Below are 26,825 nucleotides of genomic sequence, written 5' to 3' on the forward strand. Positions count from 1 at the left end.
GGGGGATGCCTCCGCTGCCTGTGATTACCTTCCACTTTAACAGCTTTCTGGTGGGATAGCTCAGGTGGGTTTGGACTCTTGAATGTCTTCATCCCTAATTCGTAGCAGAATGGGACAGGTGACACTTAGTCAAATCTGTGCTTGTCCAATGTATTTGCACTTTTTGACAGCTGACTTTTTCAGACCCCATGTTCGGTGTATGTGCAGCTGGATGAAAATGGACTTGCATAAGTTTAAATCAGGCTTCCCCAGAAACATAAGGTTTTCGTCCTGAAATATGGAAAAGGATGCAGTTCGTGTTTTTTTTTTTTTTTTTTTTTTTTTTTTTTGTGCATAAATACTCGGCAAGCAGATGTAAGTCTATAGATTTACACTGAACTACCGATCAGATAATCTGTAACACTAAAGCGGTCAGACCATACTGAATAGATGAATCAAGTCTCATCAGGTTCATTAGTGACCGTGTGAGATTCGATCCATCTTTGGACGGTCTGGTTGTACTGAAGTCTATCCATCAAACTACTTTAGTACCCGCACTGATCATTTGTGTTCTATCGGCAGGGAAGGCTCCCAACACTCCCTGATGGCAGAAGACCATACTGCTGTGGGAGGGATTCTCCCATCAACATTGACTGTGTTGATGTGGGAATGGAGTGATTTTCTTTCCTTTCATCCGTGATGGAGGAAAAGAAAATTGTATAATCTATGGCTTGTGTAACAGTAACTAAAACAGGACAAGTATGCATAGAGACTTATGACTTAGACCTTACATCATGACATGTTTACATTGTGTGCTATTTAACCCAAAATGAAGATTTCGTTATACTTGGGATAAGTAGACATTATGCTATTGTAAATTTTCTTTTCAGTGTCCAGACAGAAGCGATGATCTCTCCAAGCAACATGGTAAGCGATGATCTCTCCAAGCAACATGGTAAGCGATGATCTCTCCAAGCAACATGGTAAGCGATGATCTCTCCAAGCAACATGGTAAGCCATCAATATGCCAATCAAGAAGGAAACCCTTTTCTGCTCCTGCAGCTTTAGTGGATGGTGGGTACCTAATTATAAAACTCTCAGAATAATAGTCTATTACTTGCAAAAAGGTATCGCCAGAGTTATGAGCTTTTATTCTAACTCATGGCATGGGTTAGCCACACACTTTTGTGGACCCAAAAATGAATTTACTTGAATGCATTCCTAAGCTAAGTTATGAATGATAGTCTAAAGCTTGCTAAATATCAACAGATTGAGTTATGAGCTTTTATCATAACTCATTACTTGAGTGACAAAGCCCCAGTGGGCAGGGTAAAACACATCAGAGGGCGTGGCCAGAACAGAGGCTGAGGCCATTCCTCAACGCTGGACTACTGGAGTCTGTGGAGCAGCGTCCATCCCTTTAACTTATATTGACTGACACTGTAATCGCTCAAACTCATGCTCCCCTCTTTTCACTTGCCATCGGAAGAATCCCTTTCCATCCATCCATAGCTTGAAGCTTGAAGTTCTTTCAGCAGAATACAGGGATGAAAGGCTAAGCAAGGATTTCACTCTGATCCCTCTTGGGAAAGTCTACGGAGAGTGCCCCCACTCTCTGGAAGTAAAGGATCTACTGTTGTAAGACATTCTTAACTTTCTGTTGTGAGCTATGGTTGGGCATCTGGACCAATTGCAAAGCTGCTATGTAGCAGCGGGCTTGGAGACTGAGTCTATCTCAGACTTTGCTGGATTGGGGAAGGAGTGCCCACTTCTCTGAGAAGGCAAGGCCTGGATATGATTCAGTCTCCTTTCCCACTGCCCCACTGCAGCCTCACAGTTGGTCCAAACGCTCAATTATGGCTTATGATGGAAATGGGAGGATTGTCGTAGAACTGTTCATCCTTTCTTCCTGGGAATACAGAGAGTTGATTTTGGAATGGTTCTGAGTTTTTCTTGATTAGAGTATAAGGGCACTATACTTGAGTCAACAAACACTTCGGCCAAGCCGAAATCAACAATCTCTATTCCTGGGTCAGACTCTTGGTACTACGTCAGAATCCTTATCCCTTTGGGGAAAAGGTGAGGCAAGTGCCGCTCCCACTTAAAAAATAAGTTGTCGCCCCCCCCCCATGTGTTCATCGCTGAACTTTTGTGGTCCCAACAGAGCACTGTCCATACGCAATGCCCATAGTGATTCACTCATTGACGTGAGTGGGGTTTTCTATAAAATGCAAATGATGAAATGTTGCGCAATCAAGCCCACTGTAGCATTGTTTGTCTACAATGCCATTAATCCCCCTTCACTGCTCATTTATACCCACCTTGGGGCAGTGTAGAATGCATTGCAAATGATTTCCCGTTGGTTGCAGGCTCTTTGTGGTCCCAACAGAGCAGAATTCACATGCAATGCACATAGTCATCCCTTGCTGCTCATTTGCTGGAGCAGCATTTAGATAGGACCTCCCCAGCCCACTGTAGCATTGTTTATTTGTATACAATGCTGGTAATTCCCCATTGGCTGCTCATTTCTGCCCACCTTGGAGCAGTGTAGAATGCGATTGCAAATGATTTCCCATTGATTGCAGGCTCTTTGTGGTCCCAACAGAGCAGCGTTCATATGCATCGCACATAGCTATTGTCTCCTTGACTGGAGCTATGATCTGAAATGCTGATGATGTGTTGTGAATTGAAGTCCACTTTAGCATTGTCTGTATACAATGCCAGTAATTCCCCTCCACTGCTCATTTATGCCCACCCTGGAGCAGTGAAAAATGCATTGCAAATGATTTCCCTTTGCGCATATGCTCTTTGTGATCCCAACAGAGCACTGTTCATACGCAATGCCCATAGTGATTCACTCATTGACGTGAGTGGGGTTTTCTATAAAATACAAATGATGAAATGTTGCGCAATCAAGCCCACTGTAGCATTGTTTGTCTACAATGCCATTAATCCCCCTTCACTGCTCATTTATACCCACCTTGGGGCAGTGTAGAATGCATTGCAAATGATTTCCCGTTGGTTGCAGGCTCTTTGTGGTCCCAACAGAGCAGCATTCAGATGCAATGCACATAGTCATCCCTTGCTGCTCATTTGCTGGAGCAGCATTTAGATAGGACCTCCCCAGCCCACTGTAGCATTGTTTATTTGTATACAATGCTGGTAATTCCCCATTGGCTGCTCATTTCTGCCCACCTTGGAGCAGTGTAGAATGCGATTGCAAATGATTTCCCATTGATTGCAGGCTCTTTGTGGTCCCAACAGAGCAGCGTTCATATGCATCGCACATAGCTATTGTCTCCTTGACTGGAGCTATGATCTGAAATGCTGATGATGTGTTGTGAATTGAAGTCCACTTTAGCATTGTCTGTATACAATGCCAGTAATTCCCCTCCACTGCTCATTTATGCCCACCCTGGAGCAGTGAAAAATGCATTGCAAATGATTTCCCTTTGCGCATATGCTCTTTGTGTTCCCAACAGAGCACTGTTCATACGCAATGCCATAGTGATTCACTCATTGACGTGAATGGGGTTTTCTATAAAATGCAAATGATGAAATGTTGCGCAATCAAGCCCACTGTAGCATTGTTTGTCTACAATGCCATTAATCCCCCTTCACTGCTCATTTATACCCACCTTGGGGCAGTGTAGAATGCATTGCAAATGATTTCCCGTTGGTTGCAGGCTCTTTGTGGTCCCAACAGAGCAGCATTCAGATGCAATGCACATAGTCATCCCTTGCTGCTCATTTGCTGGAGCAGCATTTAGATAGGACCTCCCCAGCCCACTGTAGCATTGTTTATTTGTATACAATGCTGGTTATTCCCCATTGGCTGCTCATTTCTGCCCACCTTGGAGCAGTGTAGAATGCGATTGCAAATGATTTCCCATTGATTGCAGGCTCTTTGTGGTCCCAACAGAGCAGCGTTCATATGCATCGCACATAGCTATTGTCTCCTTGACTGGAGCTATGATCTGAAATGATGATGTGTTGTGAATTGAAGTCCACTTTAGCATTGTCTGTATACAATGCCAGTAATTCCCCTCAACTGCTCATTTATGCCCACCCTGGAGCAGTGAAAAATGCATTGCAAATGATTTCCCTTTGCGCATATGCTCTTTGTGTTCCCAACAGAGCACTGTTCATACGCAATGCCCATAGTGATTCACTCGTTGACGTGAGTGGGGTTTTCTATAAAATGCAAATGATGAAATGTTGCGCAATCAAGCCCACTGTAGCATTGTTTGTCTACAATGCCATTAATCCCCCTTCACTGCTCATTTATACCCACCTTGGGGCAGTGTAGAATGCATTGCAAATGATTTCCCGTTGGTTGCAGGCTCTTTGTGGTCCCAACAGAGCAGCATTCAGATGCAATGCACATAGTCATCCCTTGCTGCTCATTTGCTGGAGCAGCATTTAGATAGGACCTCCCCAGCCCACTGTAGCATTGTTTATTTGTATACAATGCTGGTAATTCCCCATTGGCTGCTCATTTCTGCCCACCTTGGAGCAGTGTAGAATGCGACTGCAAATGATTTCCCATTGATTGCAGGCTCTTTGTGGTCCCAACAGAGCAGCGTTCATATGCATCGCACATAGCTATTGTCTCCTTGACTGGAGCTATGATCTGAAATGCTGATGATGTGTTGTGAATTGAAGTCCACTTTAGCATTGTCTGTATACAATGCCAGTAATTCCCCTCCACTGCTCATTTATGCCCACCCTGGAGCAGTGAAAAATGCATTGCAAATGATTTCCCTTTGCGCATATGCTCTTTGTGATCCCAACAGAGCACTGTTCATACGCAATGCCCATAGTGATTCACTCATTGACGTGAGTGGGGTTTTCTATAAAATGCAAATGATGAAATGTTGCGCAATCAAGCCCACTGTAGCATTGTTTGTCTACAATGCCATTAATCCCCCTTCACTGCTCATTTATACCCACCTTGGGGCAGTGTAGAATGCATTGCAAATGATTTCCCGTTGGTTGCAGGCTCTTTGTGGTCCCAACAGAGCAGCATTCAGATGCAATGCACATAGTCATCCCTTGCTGCTCATTTGCTGGAGCAGCATTTAGATAGGACCTCCCCAGCCCACTGTAGCATTGTTTATTTGTATACAATGCTGGTAATTCCCCATTGGCTGCTCATTTCTGCCCACCTTGGAGCAGTGTAGAATGCGATTGCAAATGATTTCCCATTGATTGCAGGCTCTTTGTGGTCCCAACAGAGCAGCGTTCATATGCATCGCACATAGCTATTGTCTCCTTGACTGGAGCTATGATCTGAAATGCTGATGATGTGTTGTGAATTGAAGTCCACTTTAGCATTGTCTGTATACAATGCCAGTAATTCCCCTCCACTGCTCATTTATGCCCACCCTGGAGCAGTGAAAAATGCATTGCAAATGATTTCCCTTTGCGCATATGCTCTTTGTGTTCCCAACAGAGCACTGTTCATACGCAATGCCCATAGTGATTCACTCATTGACGTGAGTGGGGTTTTCTATAAAATGCAAATGATGAAATGTTGCGCAATCAAGCCCACTGTAGCATTGTTTGTCTACAATGCCATTAATCCCCCTTCACTGCTCATTTATACCCACCTTGGGGCAGTGTAGAATGCATTGCAAATGATTTCCCGTTGGTTGCAGGCTCTTTGTGGTCCCAACAGAGCAGCATTCAGATGCAATGCACATAGTCATCCCTTGCTGCTCATTTGCTGGAGCAGCATTTAGATAGGACCTCCCCAGCCCACTGTAGCATTGTTTATTTGTATACAATGCTGGTAATTCCCCATTGGCTGCTCATTTCTGCCCACCTTGGAGCAGTGTAGAATGCGATTGCAAATGATTTCCCATTGATTGCAGGCTCTTTGTGGTCCCAACAGAGCAGCGTTCATATGCATCGCACATAGCTATTGTCTCCTTGACTGGAGCTATGATCTGAAATGCTGATGTGTTATGAATTGAAGTCCACTTTAGCATTGTCTGTATACAATGCCAGTAATTCCCCTCCACTGCTCATTTATGCCCACCCTGGAGCAGTGAAAAATGCATTGCAAATGATTTCCCTTTGCGCATATGCTCTTTGTGTTCCCAACAGAGCACTGTTCATACGCAATGCCCATAGTGATTCACTCATTGACGTGAGTGGGGTTTTCTATAAAATGCAAATGATGAAATGTTGCGCAATCAAGCCCACTGTAGCATTGTTTGTCTACAATGCCATTAATCCCCATTCACTGCTCATTTATACCCACCTTGGGGCAGTGTAGAATGCATTGCAAATGATTTCCCGTTGGTTGCAGGCTCTTTGTGGTCCCAACAGAGCAGCATTCACATGCAATGCACATAGTCATCCCTTGCTGCTCATTTGCTGGAGCAGCATTTAGATAGGACCTCCCCAGCCCACTGTAGCATTGTTTATTTGTATACAATGCTGGTAATTCCCCATTGGCTGCTCATTTCTGCCCACCTTGGAGCAGTGTAGAATGCGACTGCAAATGATTTCCCATTGATTGCAGGCTCTTTGTGGTCCCAACAGAGCAGCGTTCATATGCATCGCACATAGCTATTGTCTCCTTGACTGGAGCTATGATCTGAAATGCTGATGTGTTATGAATTGAAGTCCACTTTAGCATTGTCTGTATACAATGCCAGTAATTCCCCTCCACTGCTCATTTATGCCCACCCTGGAGCAGTGAAAAATGCATTGCAAATGATTTCCCTTTGCGCATATGCTCTTTGTGTTCCCAACAGAGCACTGTTCATACGCAATGCCCATAGTGATTCACTCATTGACGTGAGTGGGGTTTTCTATAAAATGCAAATGATGAAATGTTGCGCAATCAAGCCCACTGTAGCATTGTTTGTCTACAATGCCATTAATCCCCATTCACTGCTCATTTATACCCACCTTGGGGCAGTGTAGAATGCATTGCAAATGATTTCCCGTTGGTTGCAGGCTCTTTGTGGTCCCAACAGAGCAGCATTCAGATGCAATGCACATAGTCATCCCTTGCTGCTCATTTGCTGGAGCAGCATTTAGATAGGACCTCCCCAGCCCACTGTAGCATTGTTTATTTGTATACAATGCTGGTAATTCCCCATTGGCTGCTCATTTCTGCCCACCTTGGAGCAGTGTAGAATGCGATTGCAAATGATTTCCCATTGATTGCAGGCTCTTTGTGGTCCCAACAGAGCAGCGTTCATATGCATCGCACATAGCTATTGTCTCCTTGACTGGAGCTATGATCTGAAATGCTGATGATGTGTTGTGAATTGAAGTCCACTTTAGCATTGTCTGTATACAATGCCAGTAATTCCCCTCCACTGCTCATTTATGCCCACCCTGGAGCAGTGAAAAATGCATTGCAAATGATTTCCCTTTGCGCATATGCTCTTTGTGTTCCCAACAGAGCACTGTTCATACGCAATGCCCATAGTGATTCACTCATTGACGTGAGTGGGGTTTTCTATAAAATGCAAATGATGAAATGTTGCGCAGTCAAGCCCACTGTAGCATTGTTTGTCTACAATGCCATTAATCCCCATTCACTGCTCATTTATACCCACCTTGGGGCAGTGTAGAATGCATTGCAAATGATTTCCCGTTGGTTGCAGGCTCTTTGTGGTCCCAACAGAGCAGCATTCAGATGCAATGCACATAGTCATCCCTTGCTGCTCATTTGCTGGAGCAACGTTTAGATAGGACCTCTTATACTTCCCTCCCCCATCACCCTGCCCCACATCTGTTCTACTTCCCCCTATTGTCCCACAACCCCCCCCCCCCTCCATCTGTCTCCACTGCCCCTCACCTTTCCCACTGCCCCTCATTTCTCTCATGCCCCTCGTCACGCTGCTCCCACCTGTCGTTCTGCGCTTCTCCTGTCCCGCTGCCCCTCACCTGTCCCGCTGCCCCCCACCTGTCCCTATGCGCTTCTCCTAGCATGCTGCCCCCCACCTGTCCCATTGCGCTCCTCCTTTCCCTCTGCGCTCCCCGTCATGCTCCTTCCTTCTCCTGCTACCCCCCCACCTGTCCCTCTGCGCTCCTCCTGTCCCGCTGCCCTTCACCTGTCCCTCTACACTCCTCCTGTCCCCGCTGCCCCTCACCTGTCCCCGCTGCCCCTCACCTGTCCCCGCTGCCCCTCACCTGTCCCCGCTGCCCCTCACCTGTCCCCGCTGCCCCTCACCTGTCCCCGCTGCCCCTCACCTGTCCCCGCTGCCCCTCACCTGTCCCCGCTGCCCCCTCACCTGTCCCCCTGCGCTCCTCCCGTCCCGCTGCCCCCTCACCTGTCCCCCTGCGCTCCTCCCGTCCCGCTGCCCCCTCACCTGCCCCCCTGCGCTCCTCCCGTCCCGCTGCCCCCTCACCTGCCCCCCTGCGCTCCTCCCGTCCCGCTGCCCCCTCACCTGCCCCCCTGCGCTCCTCCCGTCCCGCTGCCCCCTCACCTGCCCCCCTGCGCTCCTCCCGTCCCGCTGCCCCCTCACCTGCCCCCCTGCGCTCCTCCCGTCCCGCTGCCCCCTCACCTGCCCCCCTGCGCTCCTCCCGTCCCGCTGCCCCCTCACCTGCCCCCCTGCGCTCCTCCCGTCCCGCTGCCCCCTCACCTGCCCCCCTGCGCTCCTCCCGTCCCGCTGCCCCCTCACCTGCCCCCCTGCGCTCCTCCCGTCCCGCTGCCCCCTCACCTGTCCCCCTGCGCTCCTCCCGTCCCGCTGCCCCCTCACCTGTCCCTCTGCGCTCCTCCCGTTCCGCTGCCCCTCTGCGCTCCTCCTGTCCTCCTGTCCCGCTGCCCCTCACCTATCCCTCTGCTCTTCTCCTGTACCTCTGCGCTCCTCCTGTCCCATGCCCCCTGTCATGCTGCCCCTCTCCTGTCCCTCTGCGCTTCTCCTGTCCCATGCCCCCTGTCATGCTGCCCCCCCACCTCTTTGCGCTCCTCTTTCCCCACTGCCCCTCACCTGTCCCTCTGCGCTCCTCACCTGTCCCTCTGTTCTCACCTGTGCCGCTGCCCATATTCTGTCCCATGCCCCCCGTCATGCTGCCCCCCACCTGTCCCTCTGCACTCCTCCTGTCCTCCTTCCACTATCCTGTCCCATGCCCGCCCATCATGCTGCCCCTCACCTGTCCCTTTGTGCTCATCCTGCCCCACTGCCTCGATCTTGTCCCATATCCCATTTCGCACTGCCCCTCACCTGTCCCTCTGCGCTCCTGTCCCGCTGCCTCGATCTTGTCCCATATCCCCCCTCATGCTGCCCCCCACCTGTCCCTTTGCGCCCCTCCTGCCCCTCACCTGTCCCTCTGCGCTCCTCCTGCCCCTCACCTGTCCCTCTGCGCTCCACCTGTCCCGCTGCCTCAATCTTATCCCGTGTCCCTTTGCCCCCCACCTGTCCCTTTTGCGCTCCTCCTGTCCCACTGCCCTTCACCTGTCCCTCTACGCTCCTCCTGTCCCTCTGCCTCGATCTTGTCCTGCTGCCCCCCACCTGTCCCTCTGCGCTCCTCCTGTCTTGCTGCCCCTCACCTGTCCCATGCCCCCCATCATGCTGCCCCTCACTTGCCCCTCTGCGCTCCTCCTGTCTTACCCCTCACCTGTCCCTCTGCACTCCTCCTGTCTTGCTGCCCCTCACCTGTTCCATGCCACCCATCATGGTGCCCCTCACCTTTCCCTCTGCGCTCCTCCTGTCTTGCTGACCCCCACCTGTCTCTCTGCGCTCCACCTGTCCCGCTGCCCCTCACCTGTCCCATGCCCCCCGTCACGCTGACCCCCTCCTGTCCCTCTGCGCTCCTCCTGTCCCACTGCGCTCCTTCTGTCCCGTGCCCCTCTGTCATGCTCCCTCCTTCTCCTGCTAACCCCCCCACCTGTCCCAATGACCTACTCTTGTCCTGATATCCAACGTCATGCTGCCCCCCTCCTATCCCACTTCCCCCTTCCTGTCCTGCGGTCCCCATCACTCTGCCTCCTTCCTGTCTCGCAACACCCCCCCCCCCATGTAACACTGCCCCATCTTGCTCCTGTCCTGAAGAGGTGGACCTTAAACAGCAAAGGAAAGGACACATTTAGATGGGGGTGCCTGATTTTAATATTGCCTATGGCAGCACAAAACCAAATTACACCACTGTCTACAATGCCAGTAATTCCTCTTCACTGCTCATTTATACCCACCTTGGGGCAGTGTAGAATGCTTTGCAAATGATTTCCCGTTGGTTGCAGGCTCTTTGTGGTCCCAACAGAGCAGCATTCAGATGCAATGCACATAGTCATCCCTTGCTGCTCATTTGCTGGAGCAGCATTTAGATAGGACCTCCCCAGCCCACTGTAGCATTGTTTATTTGTATACAATGCTGGTTATTCCCCATTGGCTGCTCATTTCTGCCCACCTTGGAGCAGTGTAGAATGCGATTGCAAATGATTTCCCATTGATTGCAGGCTCTTTGTGGTCCCAACAGAGCAGCATTCATGTGCCATGCTAATAATTTGAATGGTTTAGTCTTCTAAAGTAATGTTGTATAAGCTTGGAAAGTATTTTAAGGTTATAAAATATCAGATTTGTCTATTAAAGTTTAGTTGATATTATAATAATTTGTTTTAAAATTTGTTAAATTATTGGGGCTTAATGCCCCTTGTCATCCTCTTGTGTTTTTTTTTTTTTTTTTTTTAGTGGAACCTCTGTCTTTTTTCAGATAAGTGGATGAGCAGCATGGCTGGGTTCTGGCAAGACACTGCGATTTGATTTAAAACGTGGGGAATAGGCAAGAATCAAGAAGATGGGCTCTTTTGGTTTAAAGTGTTAAGGCTCAAGGGATTTTATCTTCATGCATCAAGGTAAAAATTCCTTTTCTGTGCAGGATTCCCCCCAATCCAGTGATGCTAACTGGAGACTATGCTATCCTGGGACTCCCTCTACTCATTGGCTGAGACAGCAGCAGGAGCCTTTGGCTCCCACTGCAGTCCATCACAGCCAGTGTGCAAATGAGGAGAGAGGGTGGGGCAGAGTCCTTCATGTGTGAATGGAATGGAGCAAAGGCTCGGGTGCCTCCATAGCAAGCTCCTTTTTGTGTTGGCACGTGACAGGAGGAAGGGACTAAGTGCCGGTAGGGGACCCAAGAAGAGGAGGATCTGGGCTGCTCTGTGCAAAATCTGCATACAGCAGGTAAGTATGACGTTTGTTATTTTAAGAAAAAATTATGTCTTAGAATAACTGCATGCAATGCAGTACCTGTGTGTGTGTGTGTGTGTGTGTGTGTGTGTGTGTGTGTGTGTGGTTTTTTTTTTCTTCAAATTTGAATTGTTTTTAATAAACCTCTTTGAAGCTTTAAGTCCAATAATGGACACTCTGGCTGGAGTGTGCATTGTCTAGAACAGTCTTTCAACCAGAATGCCTTGGCCTTTTTGTTTCACAAGCCTTAGGTTTTCATTTTGTAGTATTGCAGCCTTGGACACCTTGAGGGCCAGCTGCTTGCATTCTAACAACCAATGATGTAATTGGCTGAGAAGGACATCGCACTGCATCCTCGTTTGTCTCTCTCCTCCTTCAGCTCTAGGGTCGTGTTTGCTGAGTGATGGAGAGAAAACTGAGAGAAACACTGGAATACTAGTCAGTACCAGTGTGCAAAGGTATATTATTGGTTTGTAAGAATAAATCGCCTCCACTGTTGGGTGTCCTACGTGTATGGATGTTGCTGCATTGTGAAAAACTATTCGTTTCATTCTTTACATTTGGAATAGGGAGCCTCACGATGTGCAGAATGTTAAAGGGTGTCTTCATTCAAGGGTTAAAAAACACTGGTCTAGAAGCATTAAACCAATATTCCCACCATACGCTTTGCTTTGTTTTCATGTTGCATCAAATAAATTCTAGTCTGACTAATGGCAGGAATACACGGTAAGAAAATCGACCGAACGGTCATCAGACTATCGATTGGTGTTTGTTCGTTGGTCGAAATCGTGGCCCATATTAATCGGAAAAAATAGTTTGTCGAGCAATACGTAGTGTTGACGTCTTCCGTACAAGTGGAAGTGATACAACGTGCATGTGCCCTTGTAGCCACGCCCTTCCGTCCAGAATGAACATTATTCTTTGTGACCGGCGTTGGAACATATTATTCATAGATACTTTGCTGGCTCCGAAGTAGAAGCATCTTCGTACGCCTGTTGTTTCTTCACGAACGTCCAGGTCATCTGTTTCCGCTCATGCGTGATGGCGCTTGATAGATTTTTTATTTCCATACAACCGTTATACCACCGCATAGAAAATCGGTCACTCGCATGCGAAATGACATTTTCAGTTGTTCAACTGGATTTTATAGTTCACAATATCATTACCAGTTATCACATCCTACTCATCAACTACGAGAAAATGGATTGATCATTTGTTCAACAAAATTGTTTGTACGATTTTTCCTACCATGTATTCCTGCCATTAGGGTTTTGTATAGCTTCGGAGTGTTGCCTTTATAGGAAATCTGTTCATAGAATTAGCATTTGGTCTGACAGAAAAAGGTTGGAAGACTGATGGAAGCAACCAACCATTCTTCATTACTTCCCTGACATTCTCTATATGAGTACTTAAAACAATTTCTACCTTCTTGGATATTTCTAAGAAAAAGGGGTCATGGTTAATTCTAAAAATTACTGGACAGTCTCAAGTCCTGTACACATGACTCGACTATCAGCCGCTATTGGCCAGTTCAATAGAAACCGGTTGACATTCGGTTCATGTGTACACCCGCCTATGAGAATCCAACCAAACAGGCGTGCCAGAAAACTCAGCATCCAATCAGTGCTGGAAGCTAATGGCCAGTGTGTTGTGGCTGGAGAGGGGGGTGGCAGTCCCTCTGTCGGAACACAATATCTCAGTAGAAGAGCAGCTCATTAGTACAGCAAGCTCCTCCTGAGCGCTTCAGTTTTTCGTTCAGCTGGGTTGAATGACAGACAGGTGTGTGTTCCCAGCATCACATAACTCCACAGTCCTCTTCTAAACATCACAAAAGCACGGAGAGCATGTAAACATTTAAGTATAAAGCACCTAAAAAGGTTTTTCAATTTTTAAATATGTATTTTAAGTTATGCTATGTTGATGGGAACATGTAACGAATAAGAAGTAGGTGTCCCAATTTGGCTGCAAAAGTTGAAATTCAGTTTACGTACTATGCCTGCAAATGTGTCCTCTCTAATCCTATACCTCTCCTCCGTTTTAGCTGCTCGACTGAACTAGCAGTGTGGAAGTGTGAGCAAGGTCAAGGTGAACTGCAATCGTCCCAAAGACATCATCTTTATCAATTTGCCTGATTTTCCTTCACAATTTTGTTCTGTGATGAGCATCAAGCCGAAGCCACTTTGTGATCACTTCATGACTGTCCTCTACCAATGTCTCGAATATGAAATACAAATTATTGTACAATAAAATGTTGACATTCATTTTTTTAACCTAAGTAATGTCTTGCCATCTTTTCTTTAATATATGTTTTTAAACTAGAGGTAGTGGTCAGTTTGCTTGCATTTGGATTAAATGGTCTCTGAATTCCAGTAGAATAATATAAATAGAGCCTATAGAGATGACTTAGTAGGCCCATCAGTCCATACAGACAAGCCTATTTGACTTGGATTCAGAGGGCCTTCCATGCTACTTATTACACTTATGCCAGAGGGGTATCCATCCTGGTTAGCAAATCCCTGCCCTGTGTGCTTCAGACCATTCATACTGACCCACAAGGGAAATATGTTTTAATGGTTTTCATGCTATGGGGTCAAAAAATATGTGGTCGCTTCGATATATATATATCCCTCCACCCTTCTCCTCTACAATGCTATGTACACTTCTGGAGAGGTTTACCCTGCACTGTCTTGCTAAATTGCTACTCATGGAGGACTTTAATGCCATCTTGGCTCCCAACCTGGACAAACCTACCCCCCCAAAATATTTTTCTGCTGCTCTGGTTAACTGGGCATGGGTTGGAAGAATTTTGGAGATGGATACATCCTACCACTCGATCTTATTCCTGTTTTCTCCAAATCCTATAACACTTCCTCTCATATTGACCTGGATTTTGCTAACCCCGCATTTTTGGTGGATGTTCTAACTGCTTCCTACCTACCTAGCGGATTGTCGGACCATTGGCCCTGACGCTCTGCTCTCCCTCTTCTTGGAACACCTCCCTCTGGCGATTGGGACCCCACTGGATCTCCCACCCAACTGTTGCAAATGCTATTCCACCATTGCTAAGTGAGTTTTGGGACAATAATGCTGAGTCATCCTCTCCAGATGTTACATGGGGACAATACATTTCCTCTATTGCTGCAGTCTGCAAAGCACACACCACTACCGCCCACACCTTACAGTAGTCAGTGGAGGAATGTACTACCAAATATGTAGCAGATCCCTCTGAACCAAACTTTGACCTCCTCTCCATGGCCAAAAGAGAATTGCACCTTCACTTAGTTGAAATTACCAGATTGGATCTTCTCAATAGCAAACAACGATTTTTTGAACAAGGTGATGGGTGGCTACTAGCAATGCTGGCTCAACACGATCAGCAACTCACCTTAATTTCCCAGCTTCAGACCTCCTCGGGGGGAATGGTTTCCTCACTGTCACATATTTTAGAAAACTTCTGTCAATTTTACAATACCCTGTACACCTCCAAATTACCCCCCCGATTTCTGGCTCATGACCTGTCAGCTTTACTGGATCAGTTATTACTGGGATGGCTCTCAGATGCAGAGGGTGAGGCCCATTACTCCAGAGGAGGTCTCTGCCGCTATTCACTCCTTTCCTTATGGGAAAGCCCCTGTCAGGCTCCCCATTGAATTCTACAAGACTCATAGTGTGTACAGGAGGCTAAAAACAGGGTGAGTACAGTATATCACTAAGTGTATCTTTGGGTAAGCTGCCTTCCTCTATGAATCATGCCAATTTGGTGCTAATCTATAAACCCCCAAAGGATCCCACCTCCTGTAGGCCTATCGCTTTTATCAACACCGATTTTTAAAATCATAACCAAGCTTCTTATTTTGAGGCTGCAACTGATACTACCTACCATTATTGACCTGAATGTGTACCAGACTGTACACAAACATTCATGCTACACATGCCAATGTGGATTCTAAGGGTGGTGGCCTCCCTAGATCTTGAGAAGGCCTTTGATACCATCGAATGGCCATTTCTCTGGGAGGTACTTCGTAGAATGGGCTTCCCTCTAGTTTTCATTGCATGGCTCAAGACACTTTATGCCAATCCAACCGCTGCAGTCCAATTGGGTGGTGGCCTGTTGGTCCTGTTCACTGTCCAGAGGCACTCTGCAGGGTTGCCCCCTCTCTCTGGCTCTTTTTGCCATAGCTGTGGAGCCCATAGCTGAGCCTCTACATACCTCCCCTAACATCAGGGGCCTACACATTAGCTGGCTGAAGGAGAGGGTGGCCCTGTACGCTGATGACCTTTTGTTTCTAAATGACGCTGGACCGTTGCATGCCGGGGCCCCTCCAAATCCTGCACTCATTTGCTCCTGTTGCGGGTCTCGGGGTCAACTGGACGAAATACCTACTGTTCCCCATTGACCCCCGGACTCCTTCTGCTCAGCTACAGTGGGCAGAGAGTTTTAGGTATCTGGGGGTTGTGATCTCTCTCTGAGCCTCTGATTTTCTTCCCTTAAATCTTACTCCATGGTGCAAGATCTTAGGCTTAAACTGAAGGCATGGGAGTCCCTACCTTTTTATCTGTTCTTGGGTGCATCAACCTTATTAAAATTAAAGTTCTCCCGAAACGCACCTACCTATTCCGACACTCTCCACAATGCATTCTTAAATCCTTTTTCACTCAACTTGACCAACTATTCTCCTCCATCAGTTGGGGCCCCAACACCCCTAGGCTTAGCCTTTCCTGATTGTTACAAATACATCTTGGCCACTCAATTGGTTACAGCCGCCTGGTGGCTAAGTCCTGATCCCAACAACTCCTCAACTGATCTGGAAGCTGCGTTGTTGGGCTCTATGGAGGTTCTGAGGTTCCTTTTGTATAGAAGATCCCGGGCTCACTACCCATTGATGCCCTCCATGCTCACCACCCTGCGGGCCTGGTGTGCAGGTTTAATATGCAAGCGCTATCCCAAGCTAGCTGTCTCTCTGAATGCCCCATTATGGCTTAATCCCACCTTGCCCCATAGTTTCATGATCCCCTCAGGCCTGGGCAAAATGTAATCTCCCAAATTGCCACCGATTCTACATTGTTTCCTTTTGGCTGCCCTTTCTTCTATGTATAATGTTCCTGCATCCCATCTAATTCAATACTTACAGCTCTCCTATGCCTTCCATGCTCAATTCCCTCAGTCTTCTACGGCTCAGCCAACCAGCTCTCGAAGTGTTGAGGTCTGATTGCACTGTGAAGCCTACCTTCCATCTATAATTCCCATTTTATTGAGAGTTTCTCTTCCTGCTCTGGAGGGCTTGCGCGTGCGATGGTCGCGAGGTGTACCGCAATTAGTGATCACTGGGATGACATTTGGGACCTTCCCTTCCGTTCCCTGGTTTCTCTAAGGGGCCGTCTAGTTCCATTTAAAAAGGGACATAGGGTCTATTATACGCCTTATAGACTTTTTAAAATTACCCCAACACACACTCCCGAGTGCTGGCGCTGTGGGTGCACTCTGGGGAATTTTACCCATGTGTTTTGGCATTACCCAGCATTATCGGATTTCTGGAGAGAGGTGATATCCCTATATAATTGACCTCCGTTCCCCTACAACCTACCATAGCAGTATGTTTATTAGGATTGGTTAGTAATCTCCTACCTACTGTGGCTGAGCGCACCATGGTTAGCCTACTTTTTGTTCTATGCTAGAAAAGCTATTGCATTGGAAAAAAAATCTGCTCCTCCATCTCTTATAAACTGGCAAATTATCATTAATGATCCGCTTCCAGAATGTAAGGACACATATCCACAGAGTATGGTCCAAATAGTTAGCCGAACCTCCCACTGCCTCTGACAACCTGAGTAGCTTATTGTACCTCTAAGGCATCCCTGTATACTCTCCCGGTCCCAAGGACGACATACATTACACAACTTATATTACAACTGGACATTCCTTCAGGTAATAGTGGTGACCATCCAGACATCTATGATAGTTTTATAGATAGATTTTGTATGTTACCTATTCATTTGTATGTTTTTCTGGATGTGAAGTTCTACATTACTCTGCCCCTGCGAGGGTATAATGCACGTCAACCACTGTGGTTGTTTTGTTCTTTTTATTCATTGTGTGTAAGTCATGTAATATGCTAAAAGTTTTCAATAAAAAGATTGGGCTGAATGATGATGGTGTCACTTCTCTGATTGTGCTTGAATGACTGCACCCCTCTCTCGTGTCTACAGGTTCCCACAAGGGCTTGCTCACACTGAGCAGCATTTTTGTTATGCAAAATCTGGTGCAACTCTGGCAATAAAACCTGGAAGCTGATTGGTTTCTATGCAAAGCTTAATTGAACAGGCTGAAGTTAGAAGCAGATTGACTACCATGAACAGCTGTGCCATATTTGGAGTGTTCCAGTTACAGTATAATAAATGTTATTGTTTCTAGTAATGGAGGCAGATTGATTTTCATTGTGTGCTTGTTGTGAATTGAAACCAATATGTATCAACCCCAGGGGATGGAATCACATCATTTTTAATTTTGGTAAACCATAAAATGCTTACAAGAACACCAACATCACTGAAAATGTCCGATACAATGTTCTTGGGCCACCGGCAGTGCCGCTGTTAATGCAAACCAATGAAAATGGTTTAGAAGAAAGACTGGAGAGGCAACAGGGTGGATTTACTAATGGAAAATACTGTTACTTTATAAATATTACCCAATCGGGTACAGAGAAAATAAAAAATTTTTGCTTGCACATGATTGGATAATAGAAATCCGCAAAGCTTTACCACATTTACTTAAGTGCAGTTGCACTAATTTTCCCCAGAATTGAGTGCCGAGTCTATTTGCCTTTTTAGTAGATCCACCCCAACATGCTATATGAAATTTCTAGAGATCACCTCCATTAGAGCCCCTTTATAAATCAATGCTTCATTTGAAAAAAAATCTTGTGCAAGCTCTGTATTAATCTCAGTATAATAAGATATAATCTAATGCAGAGGTAGGAGATCTACCTGAACAAAACATGAAAGATCAAAGGTAACCGGGGTTCAGTGCCTTTTTTTTTTTTTTTAAAGAAATTAGCTAGCAATGCCTAATTAAATAGGAAACAGGATAAATATAACAAAACAAATGTCACTGTAAAAATGCAAACTTAGCCTACCTTAAAAGTGCCCAGTGTCAGTTGTTTTTTACTTTTTACAAATTTGTTTAGGAGCCCTGTTGAAAGGGGTGCACACAGGGGGCTGGACAAAAAAAAGAACAGGAGGGTCAGCAGACGGCATGTACTAAAACAGATCCCCTAGATCTTCCTCCTGCAGCAGTTGGTGTCAGGGAGGAGGAGGAGATGCTGGCTTTCAGCTGATGCAGAAGGAAAATAAAACGGGATCATTGGAAGACAGGTATTTTAAACACTTGCTTACTGGGCACTTTTACCCCCTTCCTGCCCCAGGCCAATTTTCAGCGTTCAGCGCTGTCACACTTTGAATGACAATTGTGCGGTCATGTAACACTGTACTCAAAGAAAATTTTTACCATTTTTTTTTTTAGACCTATAGGTGGGATTTACTCACCACTAGGTTTTTTATTTTTTGCTAAACAAATGAAAATAGACTGTAAATTTTGAAAAAAAAAAAAAAAAGTTTCTTGTTTTCTGTTATAAAATTTTGTAAATAAGTAGTATTTTTTTCTCCTTCACTAATGTGCACTGAAGAGGCTGCATTGATGGTCAGTAACCTGATTATCAGTGTAGTTGTCCCCCTTTGAGGATTGCTGCGCTGTCAGCGTGAGGAGAGGACTGCCGATAATCAGCATTTCCCATTTACGCATGATCAGCTGTGATTGGACACTGCTGATCACATGGTAAAGAGCCTACATCATCTGCTGTTTTCCATGATCAGTGATCCGCTGTCTCTGAGGGATACAGAACACCACTGATCGCCGGGGTGCTTGCGTGGCAAGAATGGGAGGATGTCATAAGACGTCCTCCCAGAACAATAGCGGGCCCGGCCTATAGGCTAGACGGGAAGCAGTTAAAAATCTGAATCTCCAGCAAGTGACTAGGGATTTGGATTTTACCACCGCCCCCCTCGCATCACCTCTCCCCAGTAGTGTCCTCTGCGTCCCCCCAAAGCAGTGTCCCAAGCAGTATCCTACCTATGTACACAGAGAGTGGGAGGCAGCATAGTTCTGGATGGAGGGCGGGAGCTGCCAGAGTGATTTTTAATATTGACAAGCTGGTGATTGGTTGCTAGGACTGCCTTGGCAAACCAATCACCTATGGGTTAACTTGAAAAAGTTATTTTTGCCAGCTTCCCCTCCGTCCTGAGCTTGGCTGCCTCCTGCTCTCCTCTGTGCACTGAGGATAACAGCGGTGAAGGAGGCTAGGGGAAGAAGGACCAGCACCTAAAAGGCAGGGGTCGGCGGCACAGGGACCTGTTTGAGGTCTACCTGTCACCTACCTACAGTCGACAGGTAGACTGCGATTGATGAGTTACAGACACCAATCTAATGCATACAGTCAATCGTATATCAGAATATCCCAAAAGCATTCATTCTTGCTGAATCACATACACATTCAGGACAATGGTGCCATATAATAACAAGGTACTTTCAAAGATTTTTTTGATTTTTTTTCTGAATGTGTAAATATATAAGCTGTTTATAGGATATGTAAATCCTGACAATGAACATCTCCCATTTGCTCCCTTTTGGTCTGATTGGACGAGCATGACATCAATGCCCCTCTTCACTTTGTCTAATCAGAGAGTTAATGCACTAGGCCTGTGTGTCCCCCTTTCTTTCTTTTTGTTCTAGTGGCCATGAACATCCCCAGTCCTGAAGGGCAGCAAGGTTTCAAAAGATAATCCACATGTGTAGTGGAACAGTACTTATACCCTATTGGGCTATCATTATTATGCACAGGAGATAATTGTTGTCTTTGGCTAATCAGAGATCACTCTGCATTCATTGAATAGTTCCCATACCAAGCAGCTGACTGTGTTCAGAATGCAGCAGCCCAGCCACTCGGCCTGGGATCCAGAAGCTAGTGGAGATCGCTATAGTAGCATATTTGGGGAGAAAAAAAAATTAAATTCCCATACTTTTTGCAGAAAAAAGTATGCATTTATTATTTTCCCCATGGAGGCTGCAACGCATTGCCATGCCACCATCACCAGCAAATAGTGAGTGCAATGCTGGGCTCCTGCATAAAAGTTCTACAGCTTTCTTGTCCATACCACAACAAACAAGTTACATATTGTGAGATATATACAGTATATATATTTATATATATATATATTTATTTTCACTTATACAAATACATACATACATACACTGCTAAAAAAAAGTAAAGGAACACTTTAATAAGAGTGCAGCATCATGTCAATTAAACTCCTGGGATATTGAATTGGTCAGTTAAGTAGCAGAGGGGGTTGTTAATCAATTTCAGCTGCTTTGGAGTTCATGAAATTAACAGATGCACTACTAGATGGGCTACAATGAGAAGACCCTCAAAACAGGAATGGTTTTACAGGTGGAGGCCACTACATTTATTTTCCCCAACTCCTCTTTTCTGACTGTTTTTCACTAGTTTTGCATTTGGCTAGGGTCAGTGTCACCAACTGGTAGCATGAGGCAATACCTCGACACTACAGAGGTTGCACGGCAGTCCAACTCCTCCAGGATGGCACATCAATACGTGCCATTGCCAGAATGTTTGCTGTATCAGCACAGTCTCAAAAACATTGGGGGAAATTCCAGGAGACAGGCAGTTACTCTAGGAGAGCTGGACAGGGGTGTAGAAGGTCATTAACCTATCAGCAGGACCAGTATCTGCTCCTTTGTGCAAGGAGGAACAGGATGAGCACTGCCAGAGCCCTACAAAATGACCTCCAGCAGGCCACTGGTGTGAATGTCTCTGACCAAACAATCAGAAACAGACTTCCTGAAGGCCCATTGTCCTCTAGTAGGCCCTGTGCTCACTGCCCAGCACCATAGAGCTCGATTGGCATTTGCCACTGAATACCAGAATTGGCAGGTCTGCCACTGGCGCCCTGTGCTTTTCACAGATGAGAGCAGGTTCACCCTGAGCCCATGTGACAGACATGAAAGGGTCTGGAGAATGTTATGCTGCCTGTAACATCATTCAGCATGACTGTTTTGGTGGTGGGTCAGTGATGGCCTCGGGAGGCATATCCATGGAGGAATGTGCAGACCTCTACAGGCTAGACAATGGCACCCTGACTGCCATTAGGTATCCGGATGAAATCCTTGGACCCATTGTCAGATCCTACACTGGTGCAGTGGGTCCTGGGTCCCTCCTGGTGCACGACAATGCCTGGCCTCATGTGGCGAAAGTATGCAAGCAGTTCCTGGAGGATGAAGGAATTGATACCATTGAATGGCCCCCACATTTGCCTTGTTCTGTTAGTGGATCCTGCTCAGATGCTCACACACTGTAGTTAACAGGAGACATTTTATTAGGTGCTTCTAGCTGCCATTATACATGTGTCTGCCCAGAACTACAACCAAAGAGAGGCAATCACACAGTTGTACCAGTATCTAAGTAGTGAGACCCCTAGAGGCCATACACAGCATATAACATATTGCTACATCCTTTCTCTTTTAAATAAAAGAACAATGAAATATAACAAACACAAAATGGTGAAGTAGAACATAGCTATAAATTAGATATAATCCTTGAGGTGAGCCGGCTTTCTGATTGTTCTGCCAGCTCGCGTAACATATGAGGTTTCTTCACAGAAATCTTGGTGTTCTTCTGATTCTGGCAGTCTATTTTCTGGGACTGTCTCTCTCTGCCTAGAGACCTCCCTATGCTCCTCAGCAGTCCCTGTTTCTTTGTTGCTGGTATTCATAGTCTCATCGCTTTGAGTGTCCATATACTGTTCCCAGGGCCCTGTATCATCTCCTTCTTGTGTTTTTCTCAGATGTCTCCGATTTCTCCTCCATCTTCTTCCTTCCTCTGTTATAATTTCATAGGACCGTGGTCCCAATTTCTGTACAACCTTCGCTTTTTTCCAGTGTTTGTCATATTTCCCTATTGGCTGAATCCGTACATTGTCATTGCTCTGGAGAACAGGCAGATCTTTTGCAGATTTATTATAATAGAAAGCTTGCCTATCTTGATTCTTCGTTAGTTTGGCTTTAACATTGCCCACAAGCTTTGGCTTTAGTAGTTGACCTGCAGTTGGTAGGAGAGTCCTTGTACGTCTACTCATAAGCCGCTGTGCTGGACTGGTGTCTAGGCCTTGTGTGGGTGTGTTTCTGTGGTCCAGTATAGACAGGTATATCTCTGTACCTGCCTGTTTTGCCTTTTGCATGAGTCTTTTGGCTGTTTTTACTGCTGACTCGGCTTTACCATTACTCTGCGGATATCCAGGAGATGATGTCTGGTGCTCAAATTCCCACCTCTCCCTGAATTTTTTGAATTCTTCTGATGTAAATTGAGCGGCGTTGTCAGAGAACACAATATCCGGAATGCCATATCTGGCAAAATGGGCCTTGAGTTTTTTAATTACTGTTTTGGCCCTTGTGTCCTGTAAGTAGTCTATCTCCCAGAAGTTGGAAAAATAGTCCACAGTTACCAGATATTCCTTGTCGTTCCACGTGAACAGATCTGTTCCTACTTTTGACCATGGTCTGTTTGGAATTGTATGTGGTTGCAATGTCTCTTTTGGTTGCTTATCATTGCACAATGCACATATTTCACACTGTGCTATAAAGTTTTTTATGTGGTCATTCATTCCAGGCCAATAAACATATTCTCGTACACGACGTAGACATCCTTCTACACCTAAGTGAGTCGAGTGCAATCTTTCTATAATGTCTCTTCTAAGTGATTGTGGTATGACAGCTCTTTCTCCTTTAAAGATGATTCCATGCTGCACAGAGAGTTCATCTCTTATGTGAAAAAATGGAGAAACCTCCATTGGAGCATGCTGCTTGTGTTTTGGCCATCCCTTCAAGATGACAGTCGATAGGATCTGTAGAGTTTTATCTTCCGCTGTGCAGGTCTGTATTTGTTTCAGTCTGTCTTTTGAGACAGACAGATATTCACACATATTGATGCTTTCAATGTCTTTTTCTTCTTCATTTGTGATGGGTAAGTAAGCTCTGCTTAGGGCATCTGCAATCAGTAAATCCTTCCCTGGACAGTAACAAATGTTAAAATCATATTTCTGAAGCCTTAACAGCATACGCTGCAGTTTTTTTGGGGCATTCAGTAGTGGCTTCTTTGTAATACTTTCTAAAGGCTTGTGATCTGAATGCACCACCACGTGTCGACCGTAGGTGTACTGGTGAAATTTCTCTAACCCAAATACTACCGCTAGTAGTTCCTTCTCGATTTGAGCATATCCTTGCTCTGTTAGAGTTAACGCTCTGCTTGCATATGTGATTGGCTGTTTATCCTGCATTAGTGTGGCTCCAAGGCTGGTTTCTGAGGCATCACATTGTACTACCACTGCTTGATCTGGATCAAAATATTTTAGCGTTGCTGCGTCTGCAATAGCATTTTTCACTGACTGAAAAGCAGTTTCATGGCTTTCTGTCCATTCCCAGAGTACGTCTTTGTGAGTTAGCTGTCTCAGTGGCTCACACATGTCTGATAAATGCTTGCAAAATTTGGAAAGATAATTCACCATGCCCAGGAATCGTTGTACTCCACGTATATCTGTAGGTGTCGGCATGTCCTGTATCGCCCTCACCTTCTCTGGATCGACTTTAACACCATTTGAGGTAAGAAGATGTCCAATATATGGTACTTCTGTCATTTTTAGTTTGAATTTTTCCAGGTTCAGTTTGATTTGTTTTTTTCTACATCTGTCTAAGAATTGTATCATCTTTTTATCGTGATCCTTTGTTGCGGATTCTAGATCATCACCTTCTCCAACTATTAGTATATCGTCTGCTATTATTTTTACTCCAGACAGTCCTTCCAAAGCTTGCATCAATTTTTGTTGGAACACTTCTGGAGCTGGGCTTACTCCCATTGGCATTCTAAGCCACTTATAGCGTCCAAATGGGGAAGAAAATGCTGTTAATAAACTTGATTCTTTATCCAGTTCCACGTGCCAGAACCCATTTTTCACATCACATACCGAAAATATTTTAGCCTTTGATAGATCTGGTAGAATATCTTCTATTGTTGGCATTGGATAGTGATTTCTTTTAAGGGCCTTGTTCAGTGGCTTAGGATCAATGCATATTCTTAACTTGCCTGATGGTTTTTTCACTATCACCAAACTGCTTATCCAGTCTGTGCTTTCCTGTACTGGCGCTATCATACCTCTGCTGTGCAAATCCTGCAGTTCCTCTTTAAGCGGTTGCATTAAGGCTACAGGTACTCTTCTTGTAGGCAGTCTGGTAGGCTGTATTGTGTGATCAATTTCAAGTTTGTATTTACCTTCCAGGCACCCATCACCTTCAAATAAATCAGCATACTCTGTTTTTATGTGGTGAAAATCCAAAATGTATTCTGCCTTTGTGTAGGATTTTGAGTATTGTCAGAAACTTCCAGAGCCATGATGTTATGGGACTGCACCTTTATTAAGTCCATAGCCTGAACTGCTTTAACTCCCAGCAAAGGAATGTGATTGTCCTCCTGCAACACAGTAAACTCCACTCTGTAGCTCTTTCTGTTACGTGGATTTCTTAATTTTAGCTTGCATGTTCCCATGGGTTTCAGAACACTTTTGTTGTACATGACCAGTACCTTATCAGTGGGCTCAATGGGAACCTGTTTGTTAAGCAGAGTAAATGGAATGACATTGCAACTTGCTCCACAATCCAGCTGAAATCTTATGGGCTGTTCATCCACCATAAATATGGCAAAGAGCTGCTTTGCATCATTGGCTACTGGCTGTTTGACTACATTGACGTTCTCTGTTGCAGACTGCAGCTGCAGCCATGTGATGCCCTCTGTGCTGTCCTCGTCTGTGTCCTGGGTCACTGTGTGGACTTGTCTGTACTGTTTGCTGGTTTTGAATCTGCGCACAGCTGAAAAGTGGTTCATCTTGCCACAAGTCCTGCAGGACTCCCCATACGCTGGACATTTCTCTTTGTCTCTTTCATGTCTTTTGCCACAGTATTTACACTGGACTGAGCTCACAGGGAGCCTGGACCTTGCTCTGCCTTTCACAGATACTGCATGTACTGAGGCATCACTGGTGCCCTCCATCATCTTCAGCCTGTCTTTAGTCAGCTCTGCAGCCCTGCAGATTTGTATACATTTCTCCAGCGCCAGCTCTTCCTCCCTCAGTAATCTTTCTCTGAGGTGAGAGTCTCTGATGCCACACACTATCCTGTCTCGGATAAGGGAGTCCCTGATGTCCCCAAATCCACAGGTTGCAGCCAGTCTCCTCAGCTCTGTCACATATCTGTCCACACTGTCCCCAATCTCCTGATTCCTTGAGAAGAACTTGTATCTCTCCACCGTCTCATTCTTTTTGGGGTCACAGTGCTTATCAAATGCTTGCAGTATGTCTGTCAGTGCCATGCTGTCTGTGAGCAGGGTCTCGGCTAGTTCTCTGCCTTTTTCCCCAATCAAGTAATAAAACAGCTTTACTTCCCTCTGCTCATCTCTGGGTGCCACTGTCAGGTCCACATACAGAGTAAACTCTTCCTTCCAGTGTCTCCATGTCTGTGAGAGATTGGAAGAAGTGACATCCAGTCTCTGAGGGGGTTTCAGGCCACTCTCCATAGTGCAGTCTGATAGGGACTCTGTACTTACAGTTGCTGATTCTCTGTACAGTTCCAGTGTCACACAATCTGTATTTGTAGACAGAAGACTTGCTATTCAGAGGTTCAGTGCCCAGCTGCCACCATGTTCTGTTAGTGGATCCTGCTCAGATGCTCACACACTGTAGTTAACAGGAGACATTTTATTAGGTGCTTCTAGCTGCCATTATACATGTGTCTGCCCAGAACTACAACCAAAGAGAGGCAATCACACAGTTGTACCAGTATCTAAGTAGTGAGACCCCTAGAGGCCATACACAGCATATAACATATTGCTACATGCCTGACCTAAATCCAATAGAACACCTCTGGGATATCATGTTTCGGTCCAACCGACACTGCCAGGTTGCATCTCAGACTGTCCAGGAGCTTAGTGATGCCCTGGTCCAGATCTGAGAGGAAATACCCCAGGACACCATCTGTCGTCTCATTAGGAGCATGCCCTGATGTTGTCAGCCATGCATACAAGCACGTGGGGGCCATACAAACTACTGAGTACCATTCAGAGTTGCTGCAATGAAATTTCAGCAAAATGCACTAGCCTGCTGCATGATTTTTTCACTTTGATTTTCCGGGAGTCTTTGATGGAAATTAAAATTATCAACCTACAGAGAACTAAATTCAAACGATGGGGCGTCCTTATGTTCCGAACACATTACCCAGTCCATCTCAGTATAGATATCCAGCATGTGATTTTTTTTCCCAGTGAGATTTGATGAGTTTTCAAAGTTTTCTTTTTTTTTTTTTCTTGAGCAGTGTACTTTACTTTTTTTTTTTTGATGGTGGGTCCTGGTAATGACAAGAAATATACAGTTAAATTTAAAAAAATGTATATTTTACTTTTTTTTCCCCCTTGTTTTCCTTTGATCATAAAAAACAGGAGATATTCATTAACATTTCCAACTGGTTTTCAGTTGTGGCATCCTTTAAAAGTATGGAAAATCTTGAGGCACCACCCCAGT

At 45.6% G+C, this 26,825-nt stretch overlaps 1 long non-coding RNA gene across 1 annotated transcript; it reads left to right on the forward strand.

The window, feature by feature from the left end:
* Positions 1-942: 942 nt before the first annotated feature.
* Positions 943-13,404, forward strand: LOC149461344 (uncharacterized). Its single transcript, XR_016312884.1, has 3 exons — positions 943-1,053; positions 10,660-10,801; positions 13,177-13,404. It is a non-coding gene; the product is annotated as an uncharacterized LOC149461344 (long non-coding RNA).
* Positions 13,405-26,825: the final 13,421 nt, after the last annotated feature.

Source organism: Staurois parvus, unplaced genomic scaffold (assembly GCF_062004578.1).
Source record: "Staurois parvus isolate SC_StPar_1 unplaced genomic scaffold, SC_StPar_1.0 ptg000205l, whole genome shotgun sequence".
Taxonomy (NCBI): domain Eukaryota; kingdom Metazoa; phylum Chordata; class Amphibia; order Anura; family Ranidae; genus Staurois; species Staurois parvus.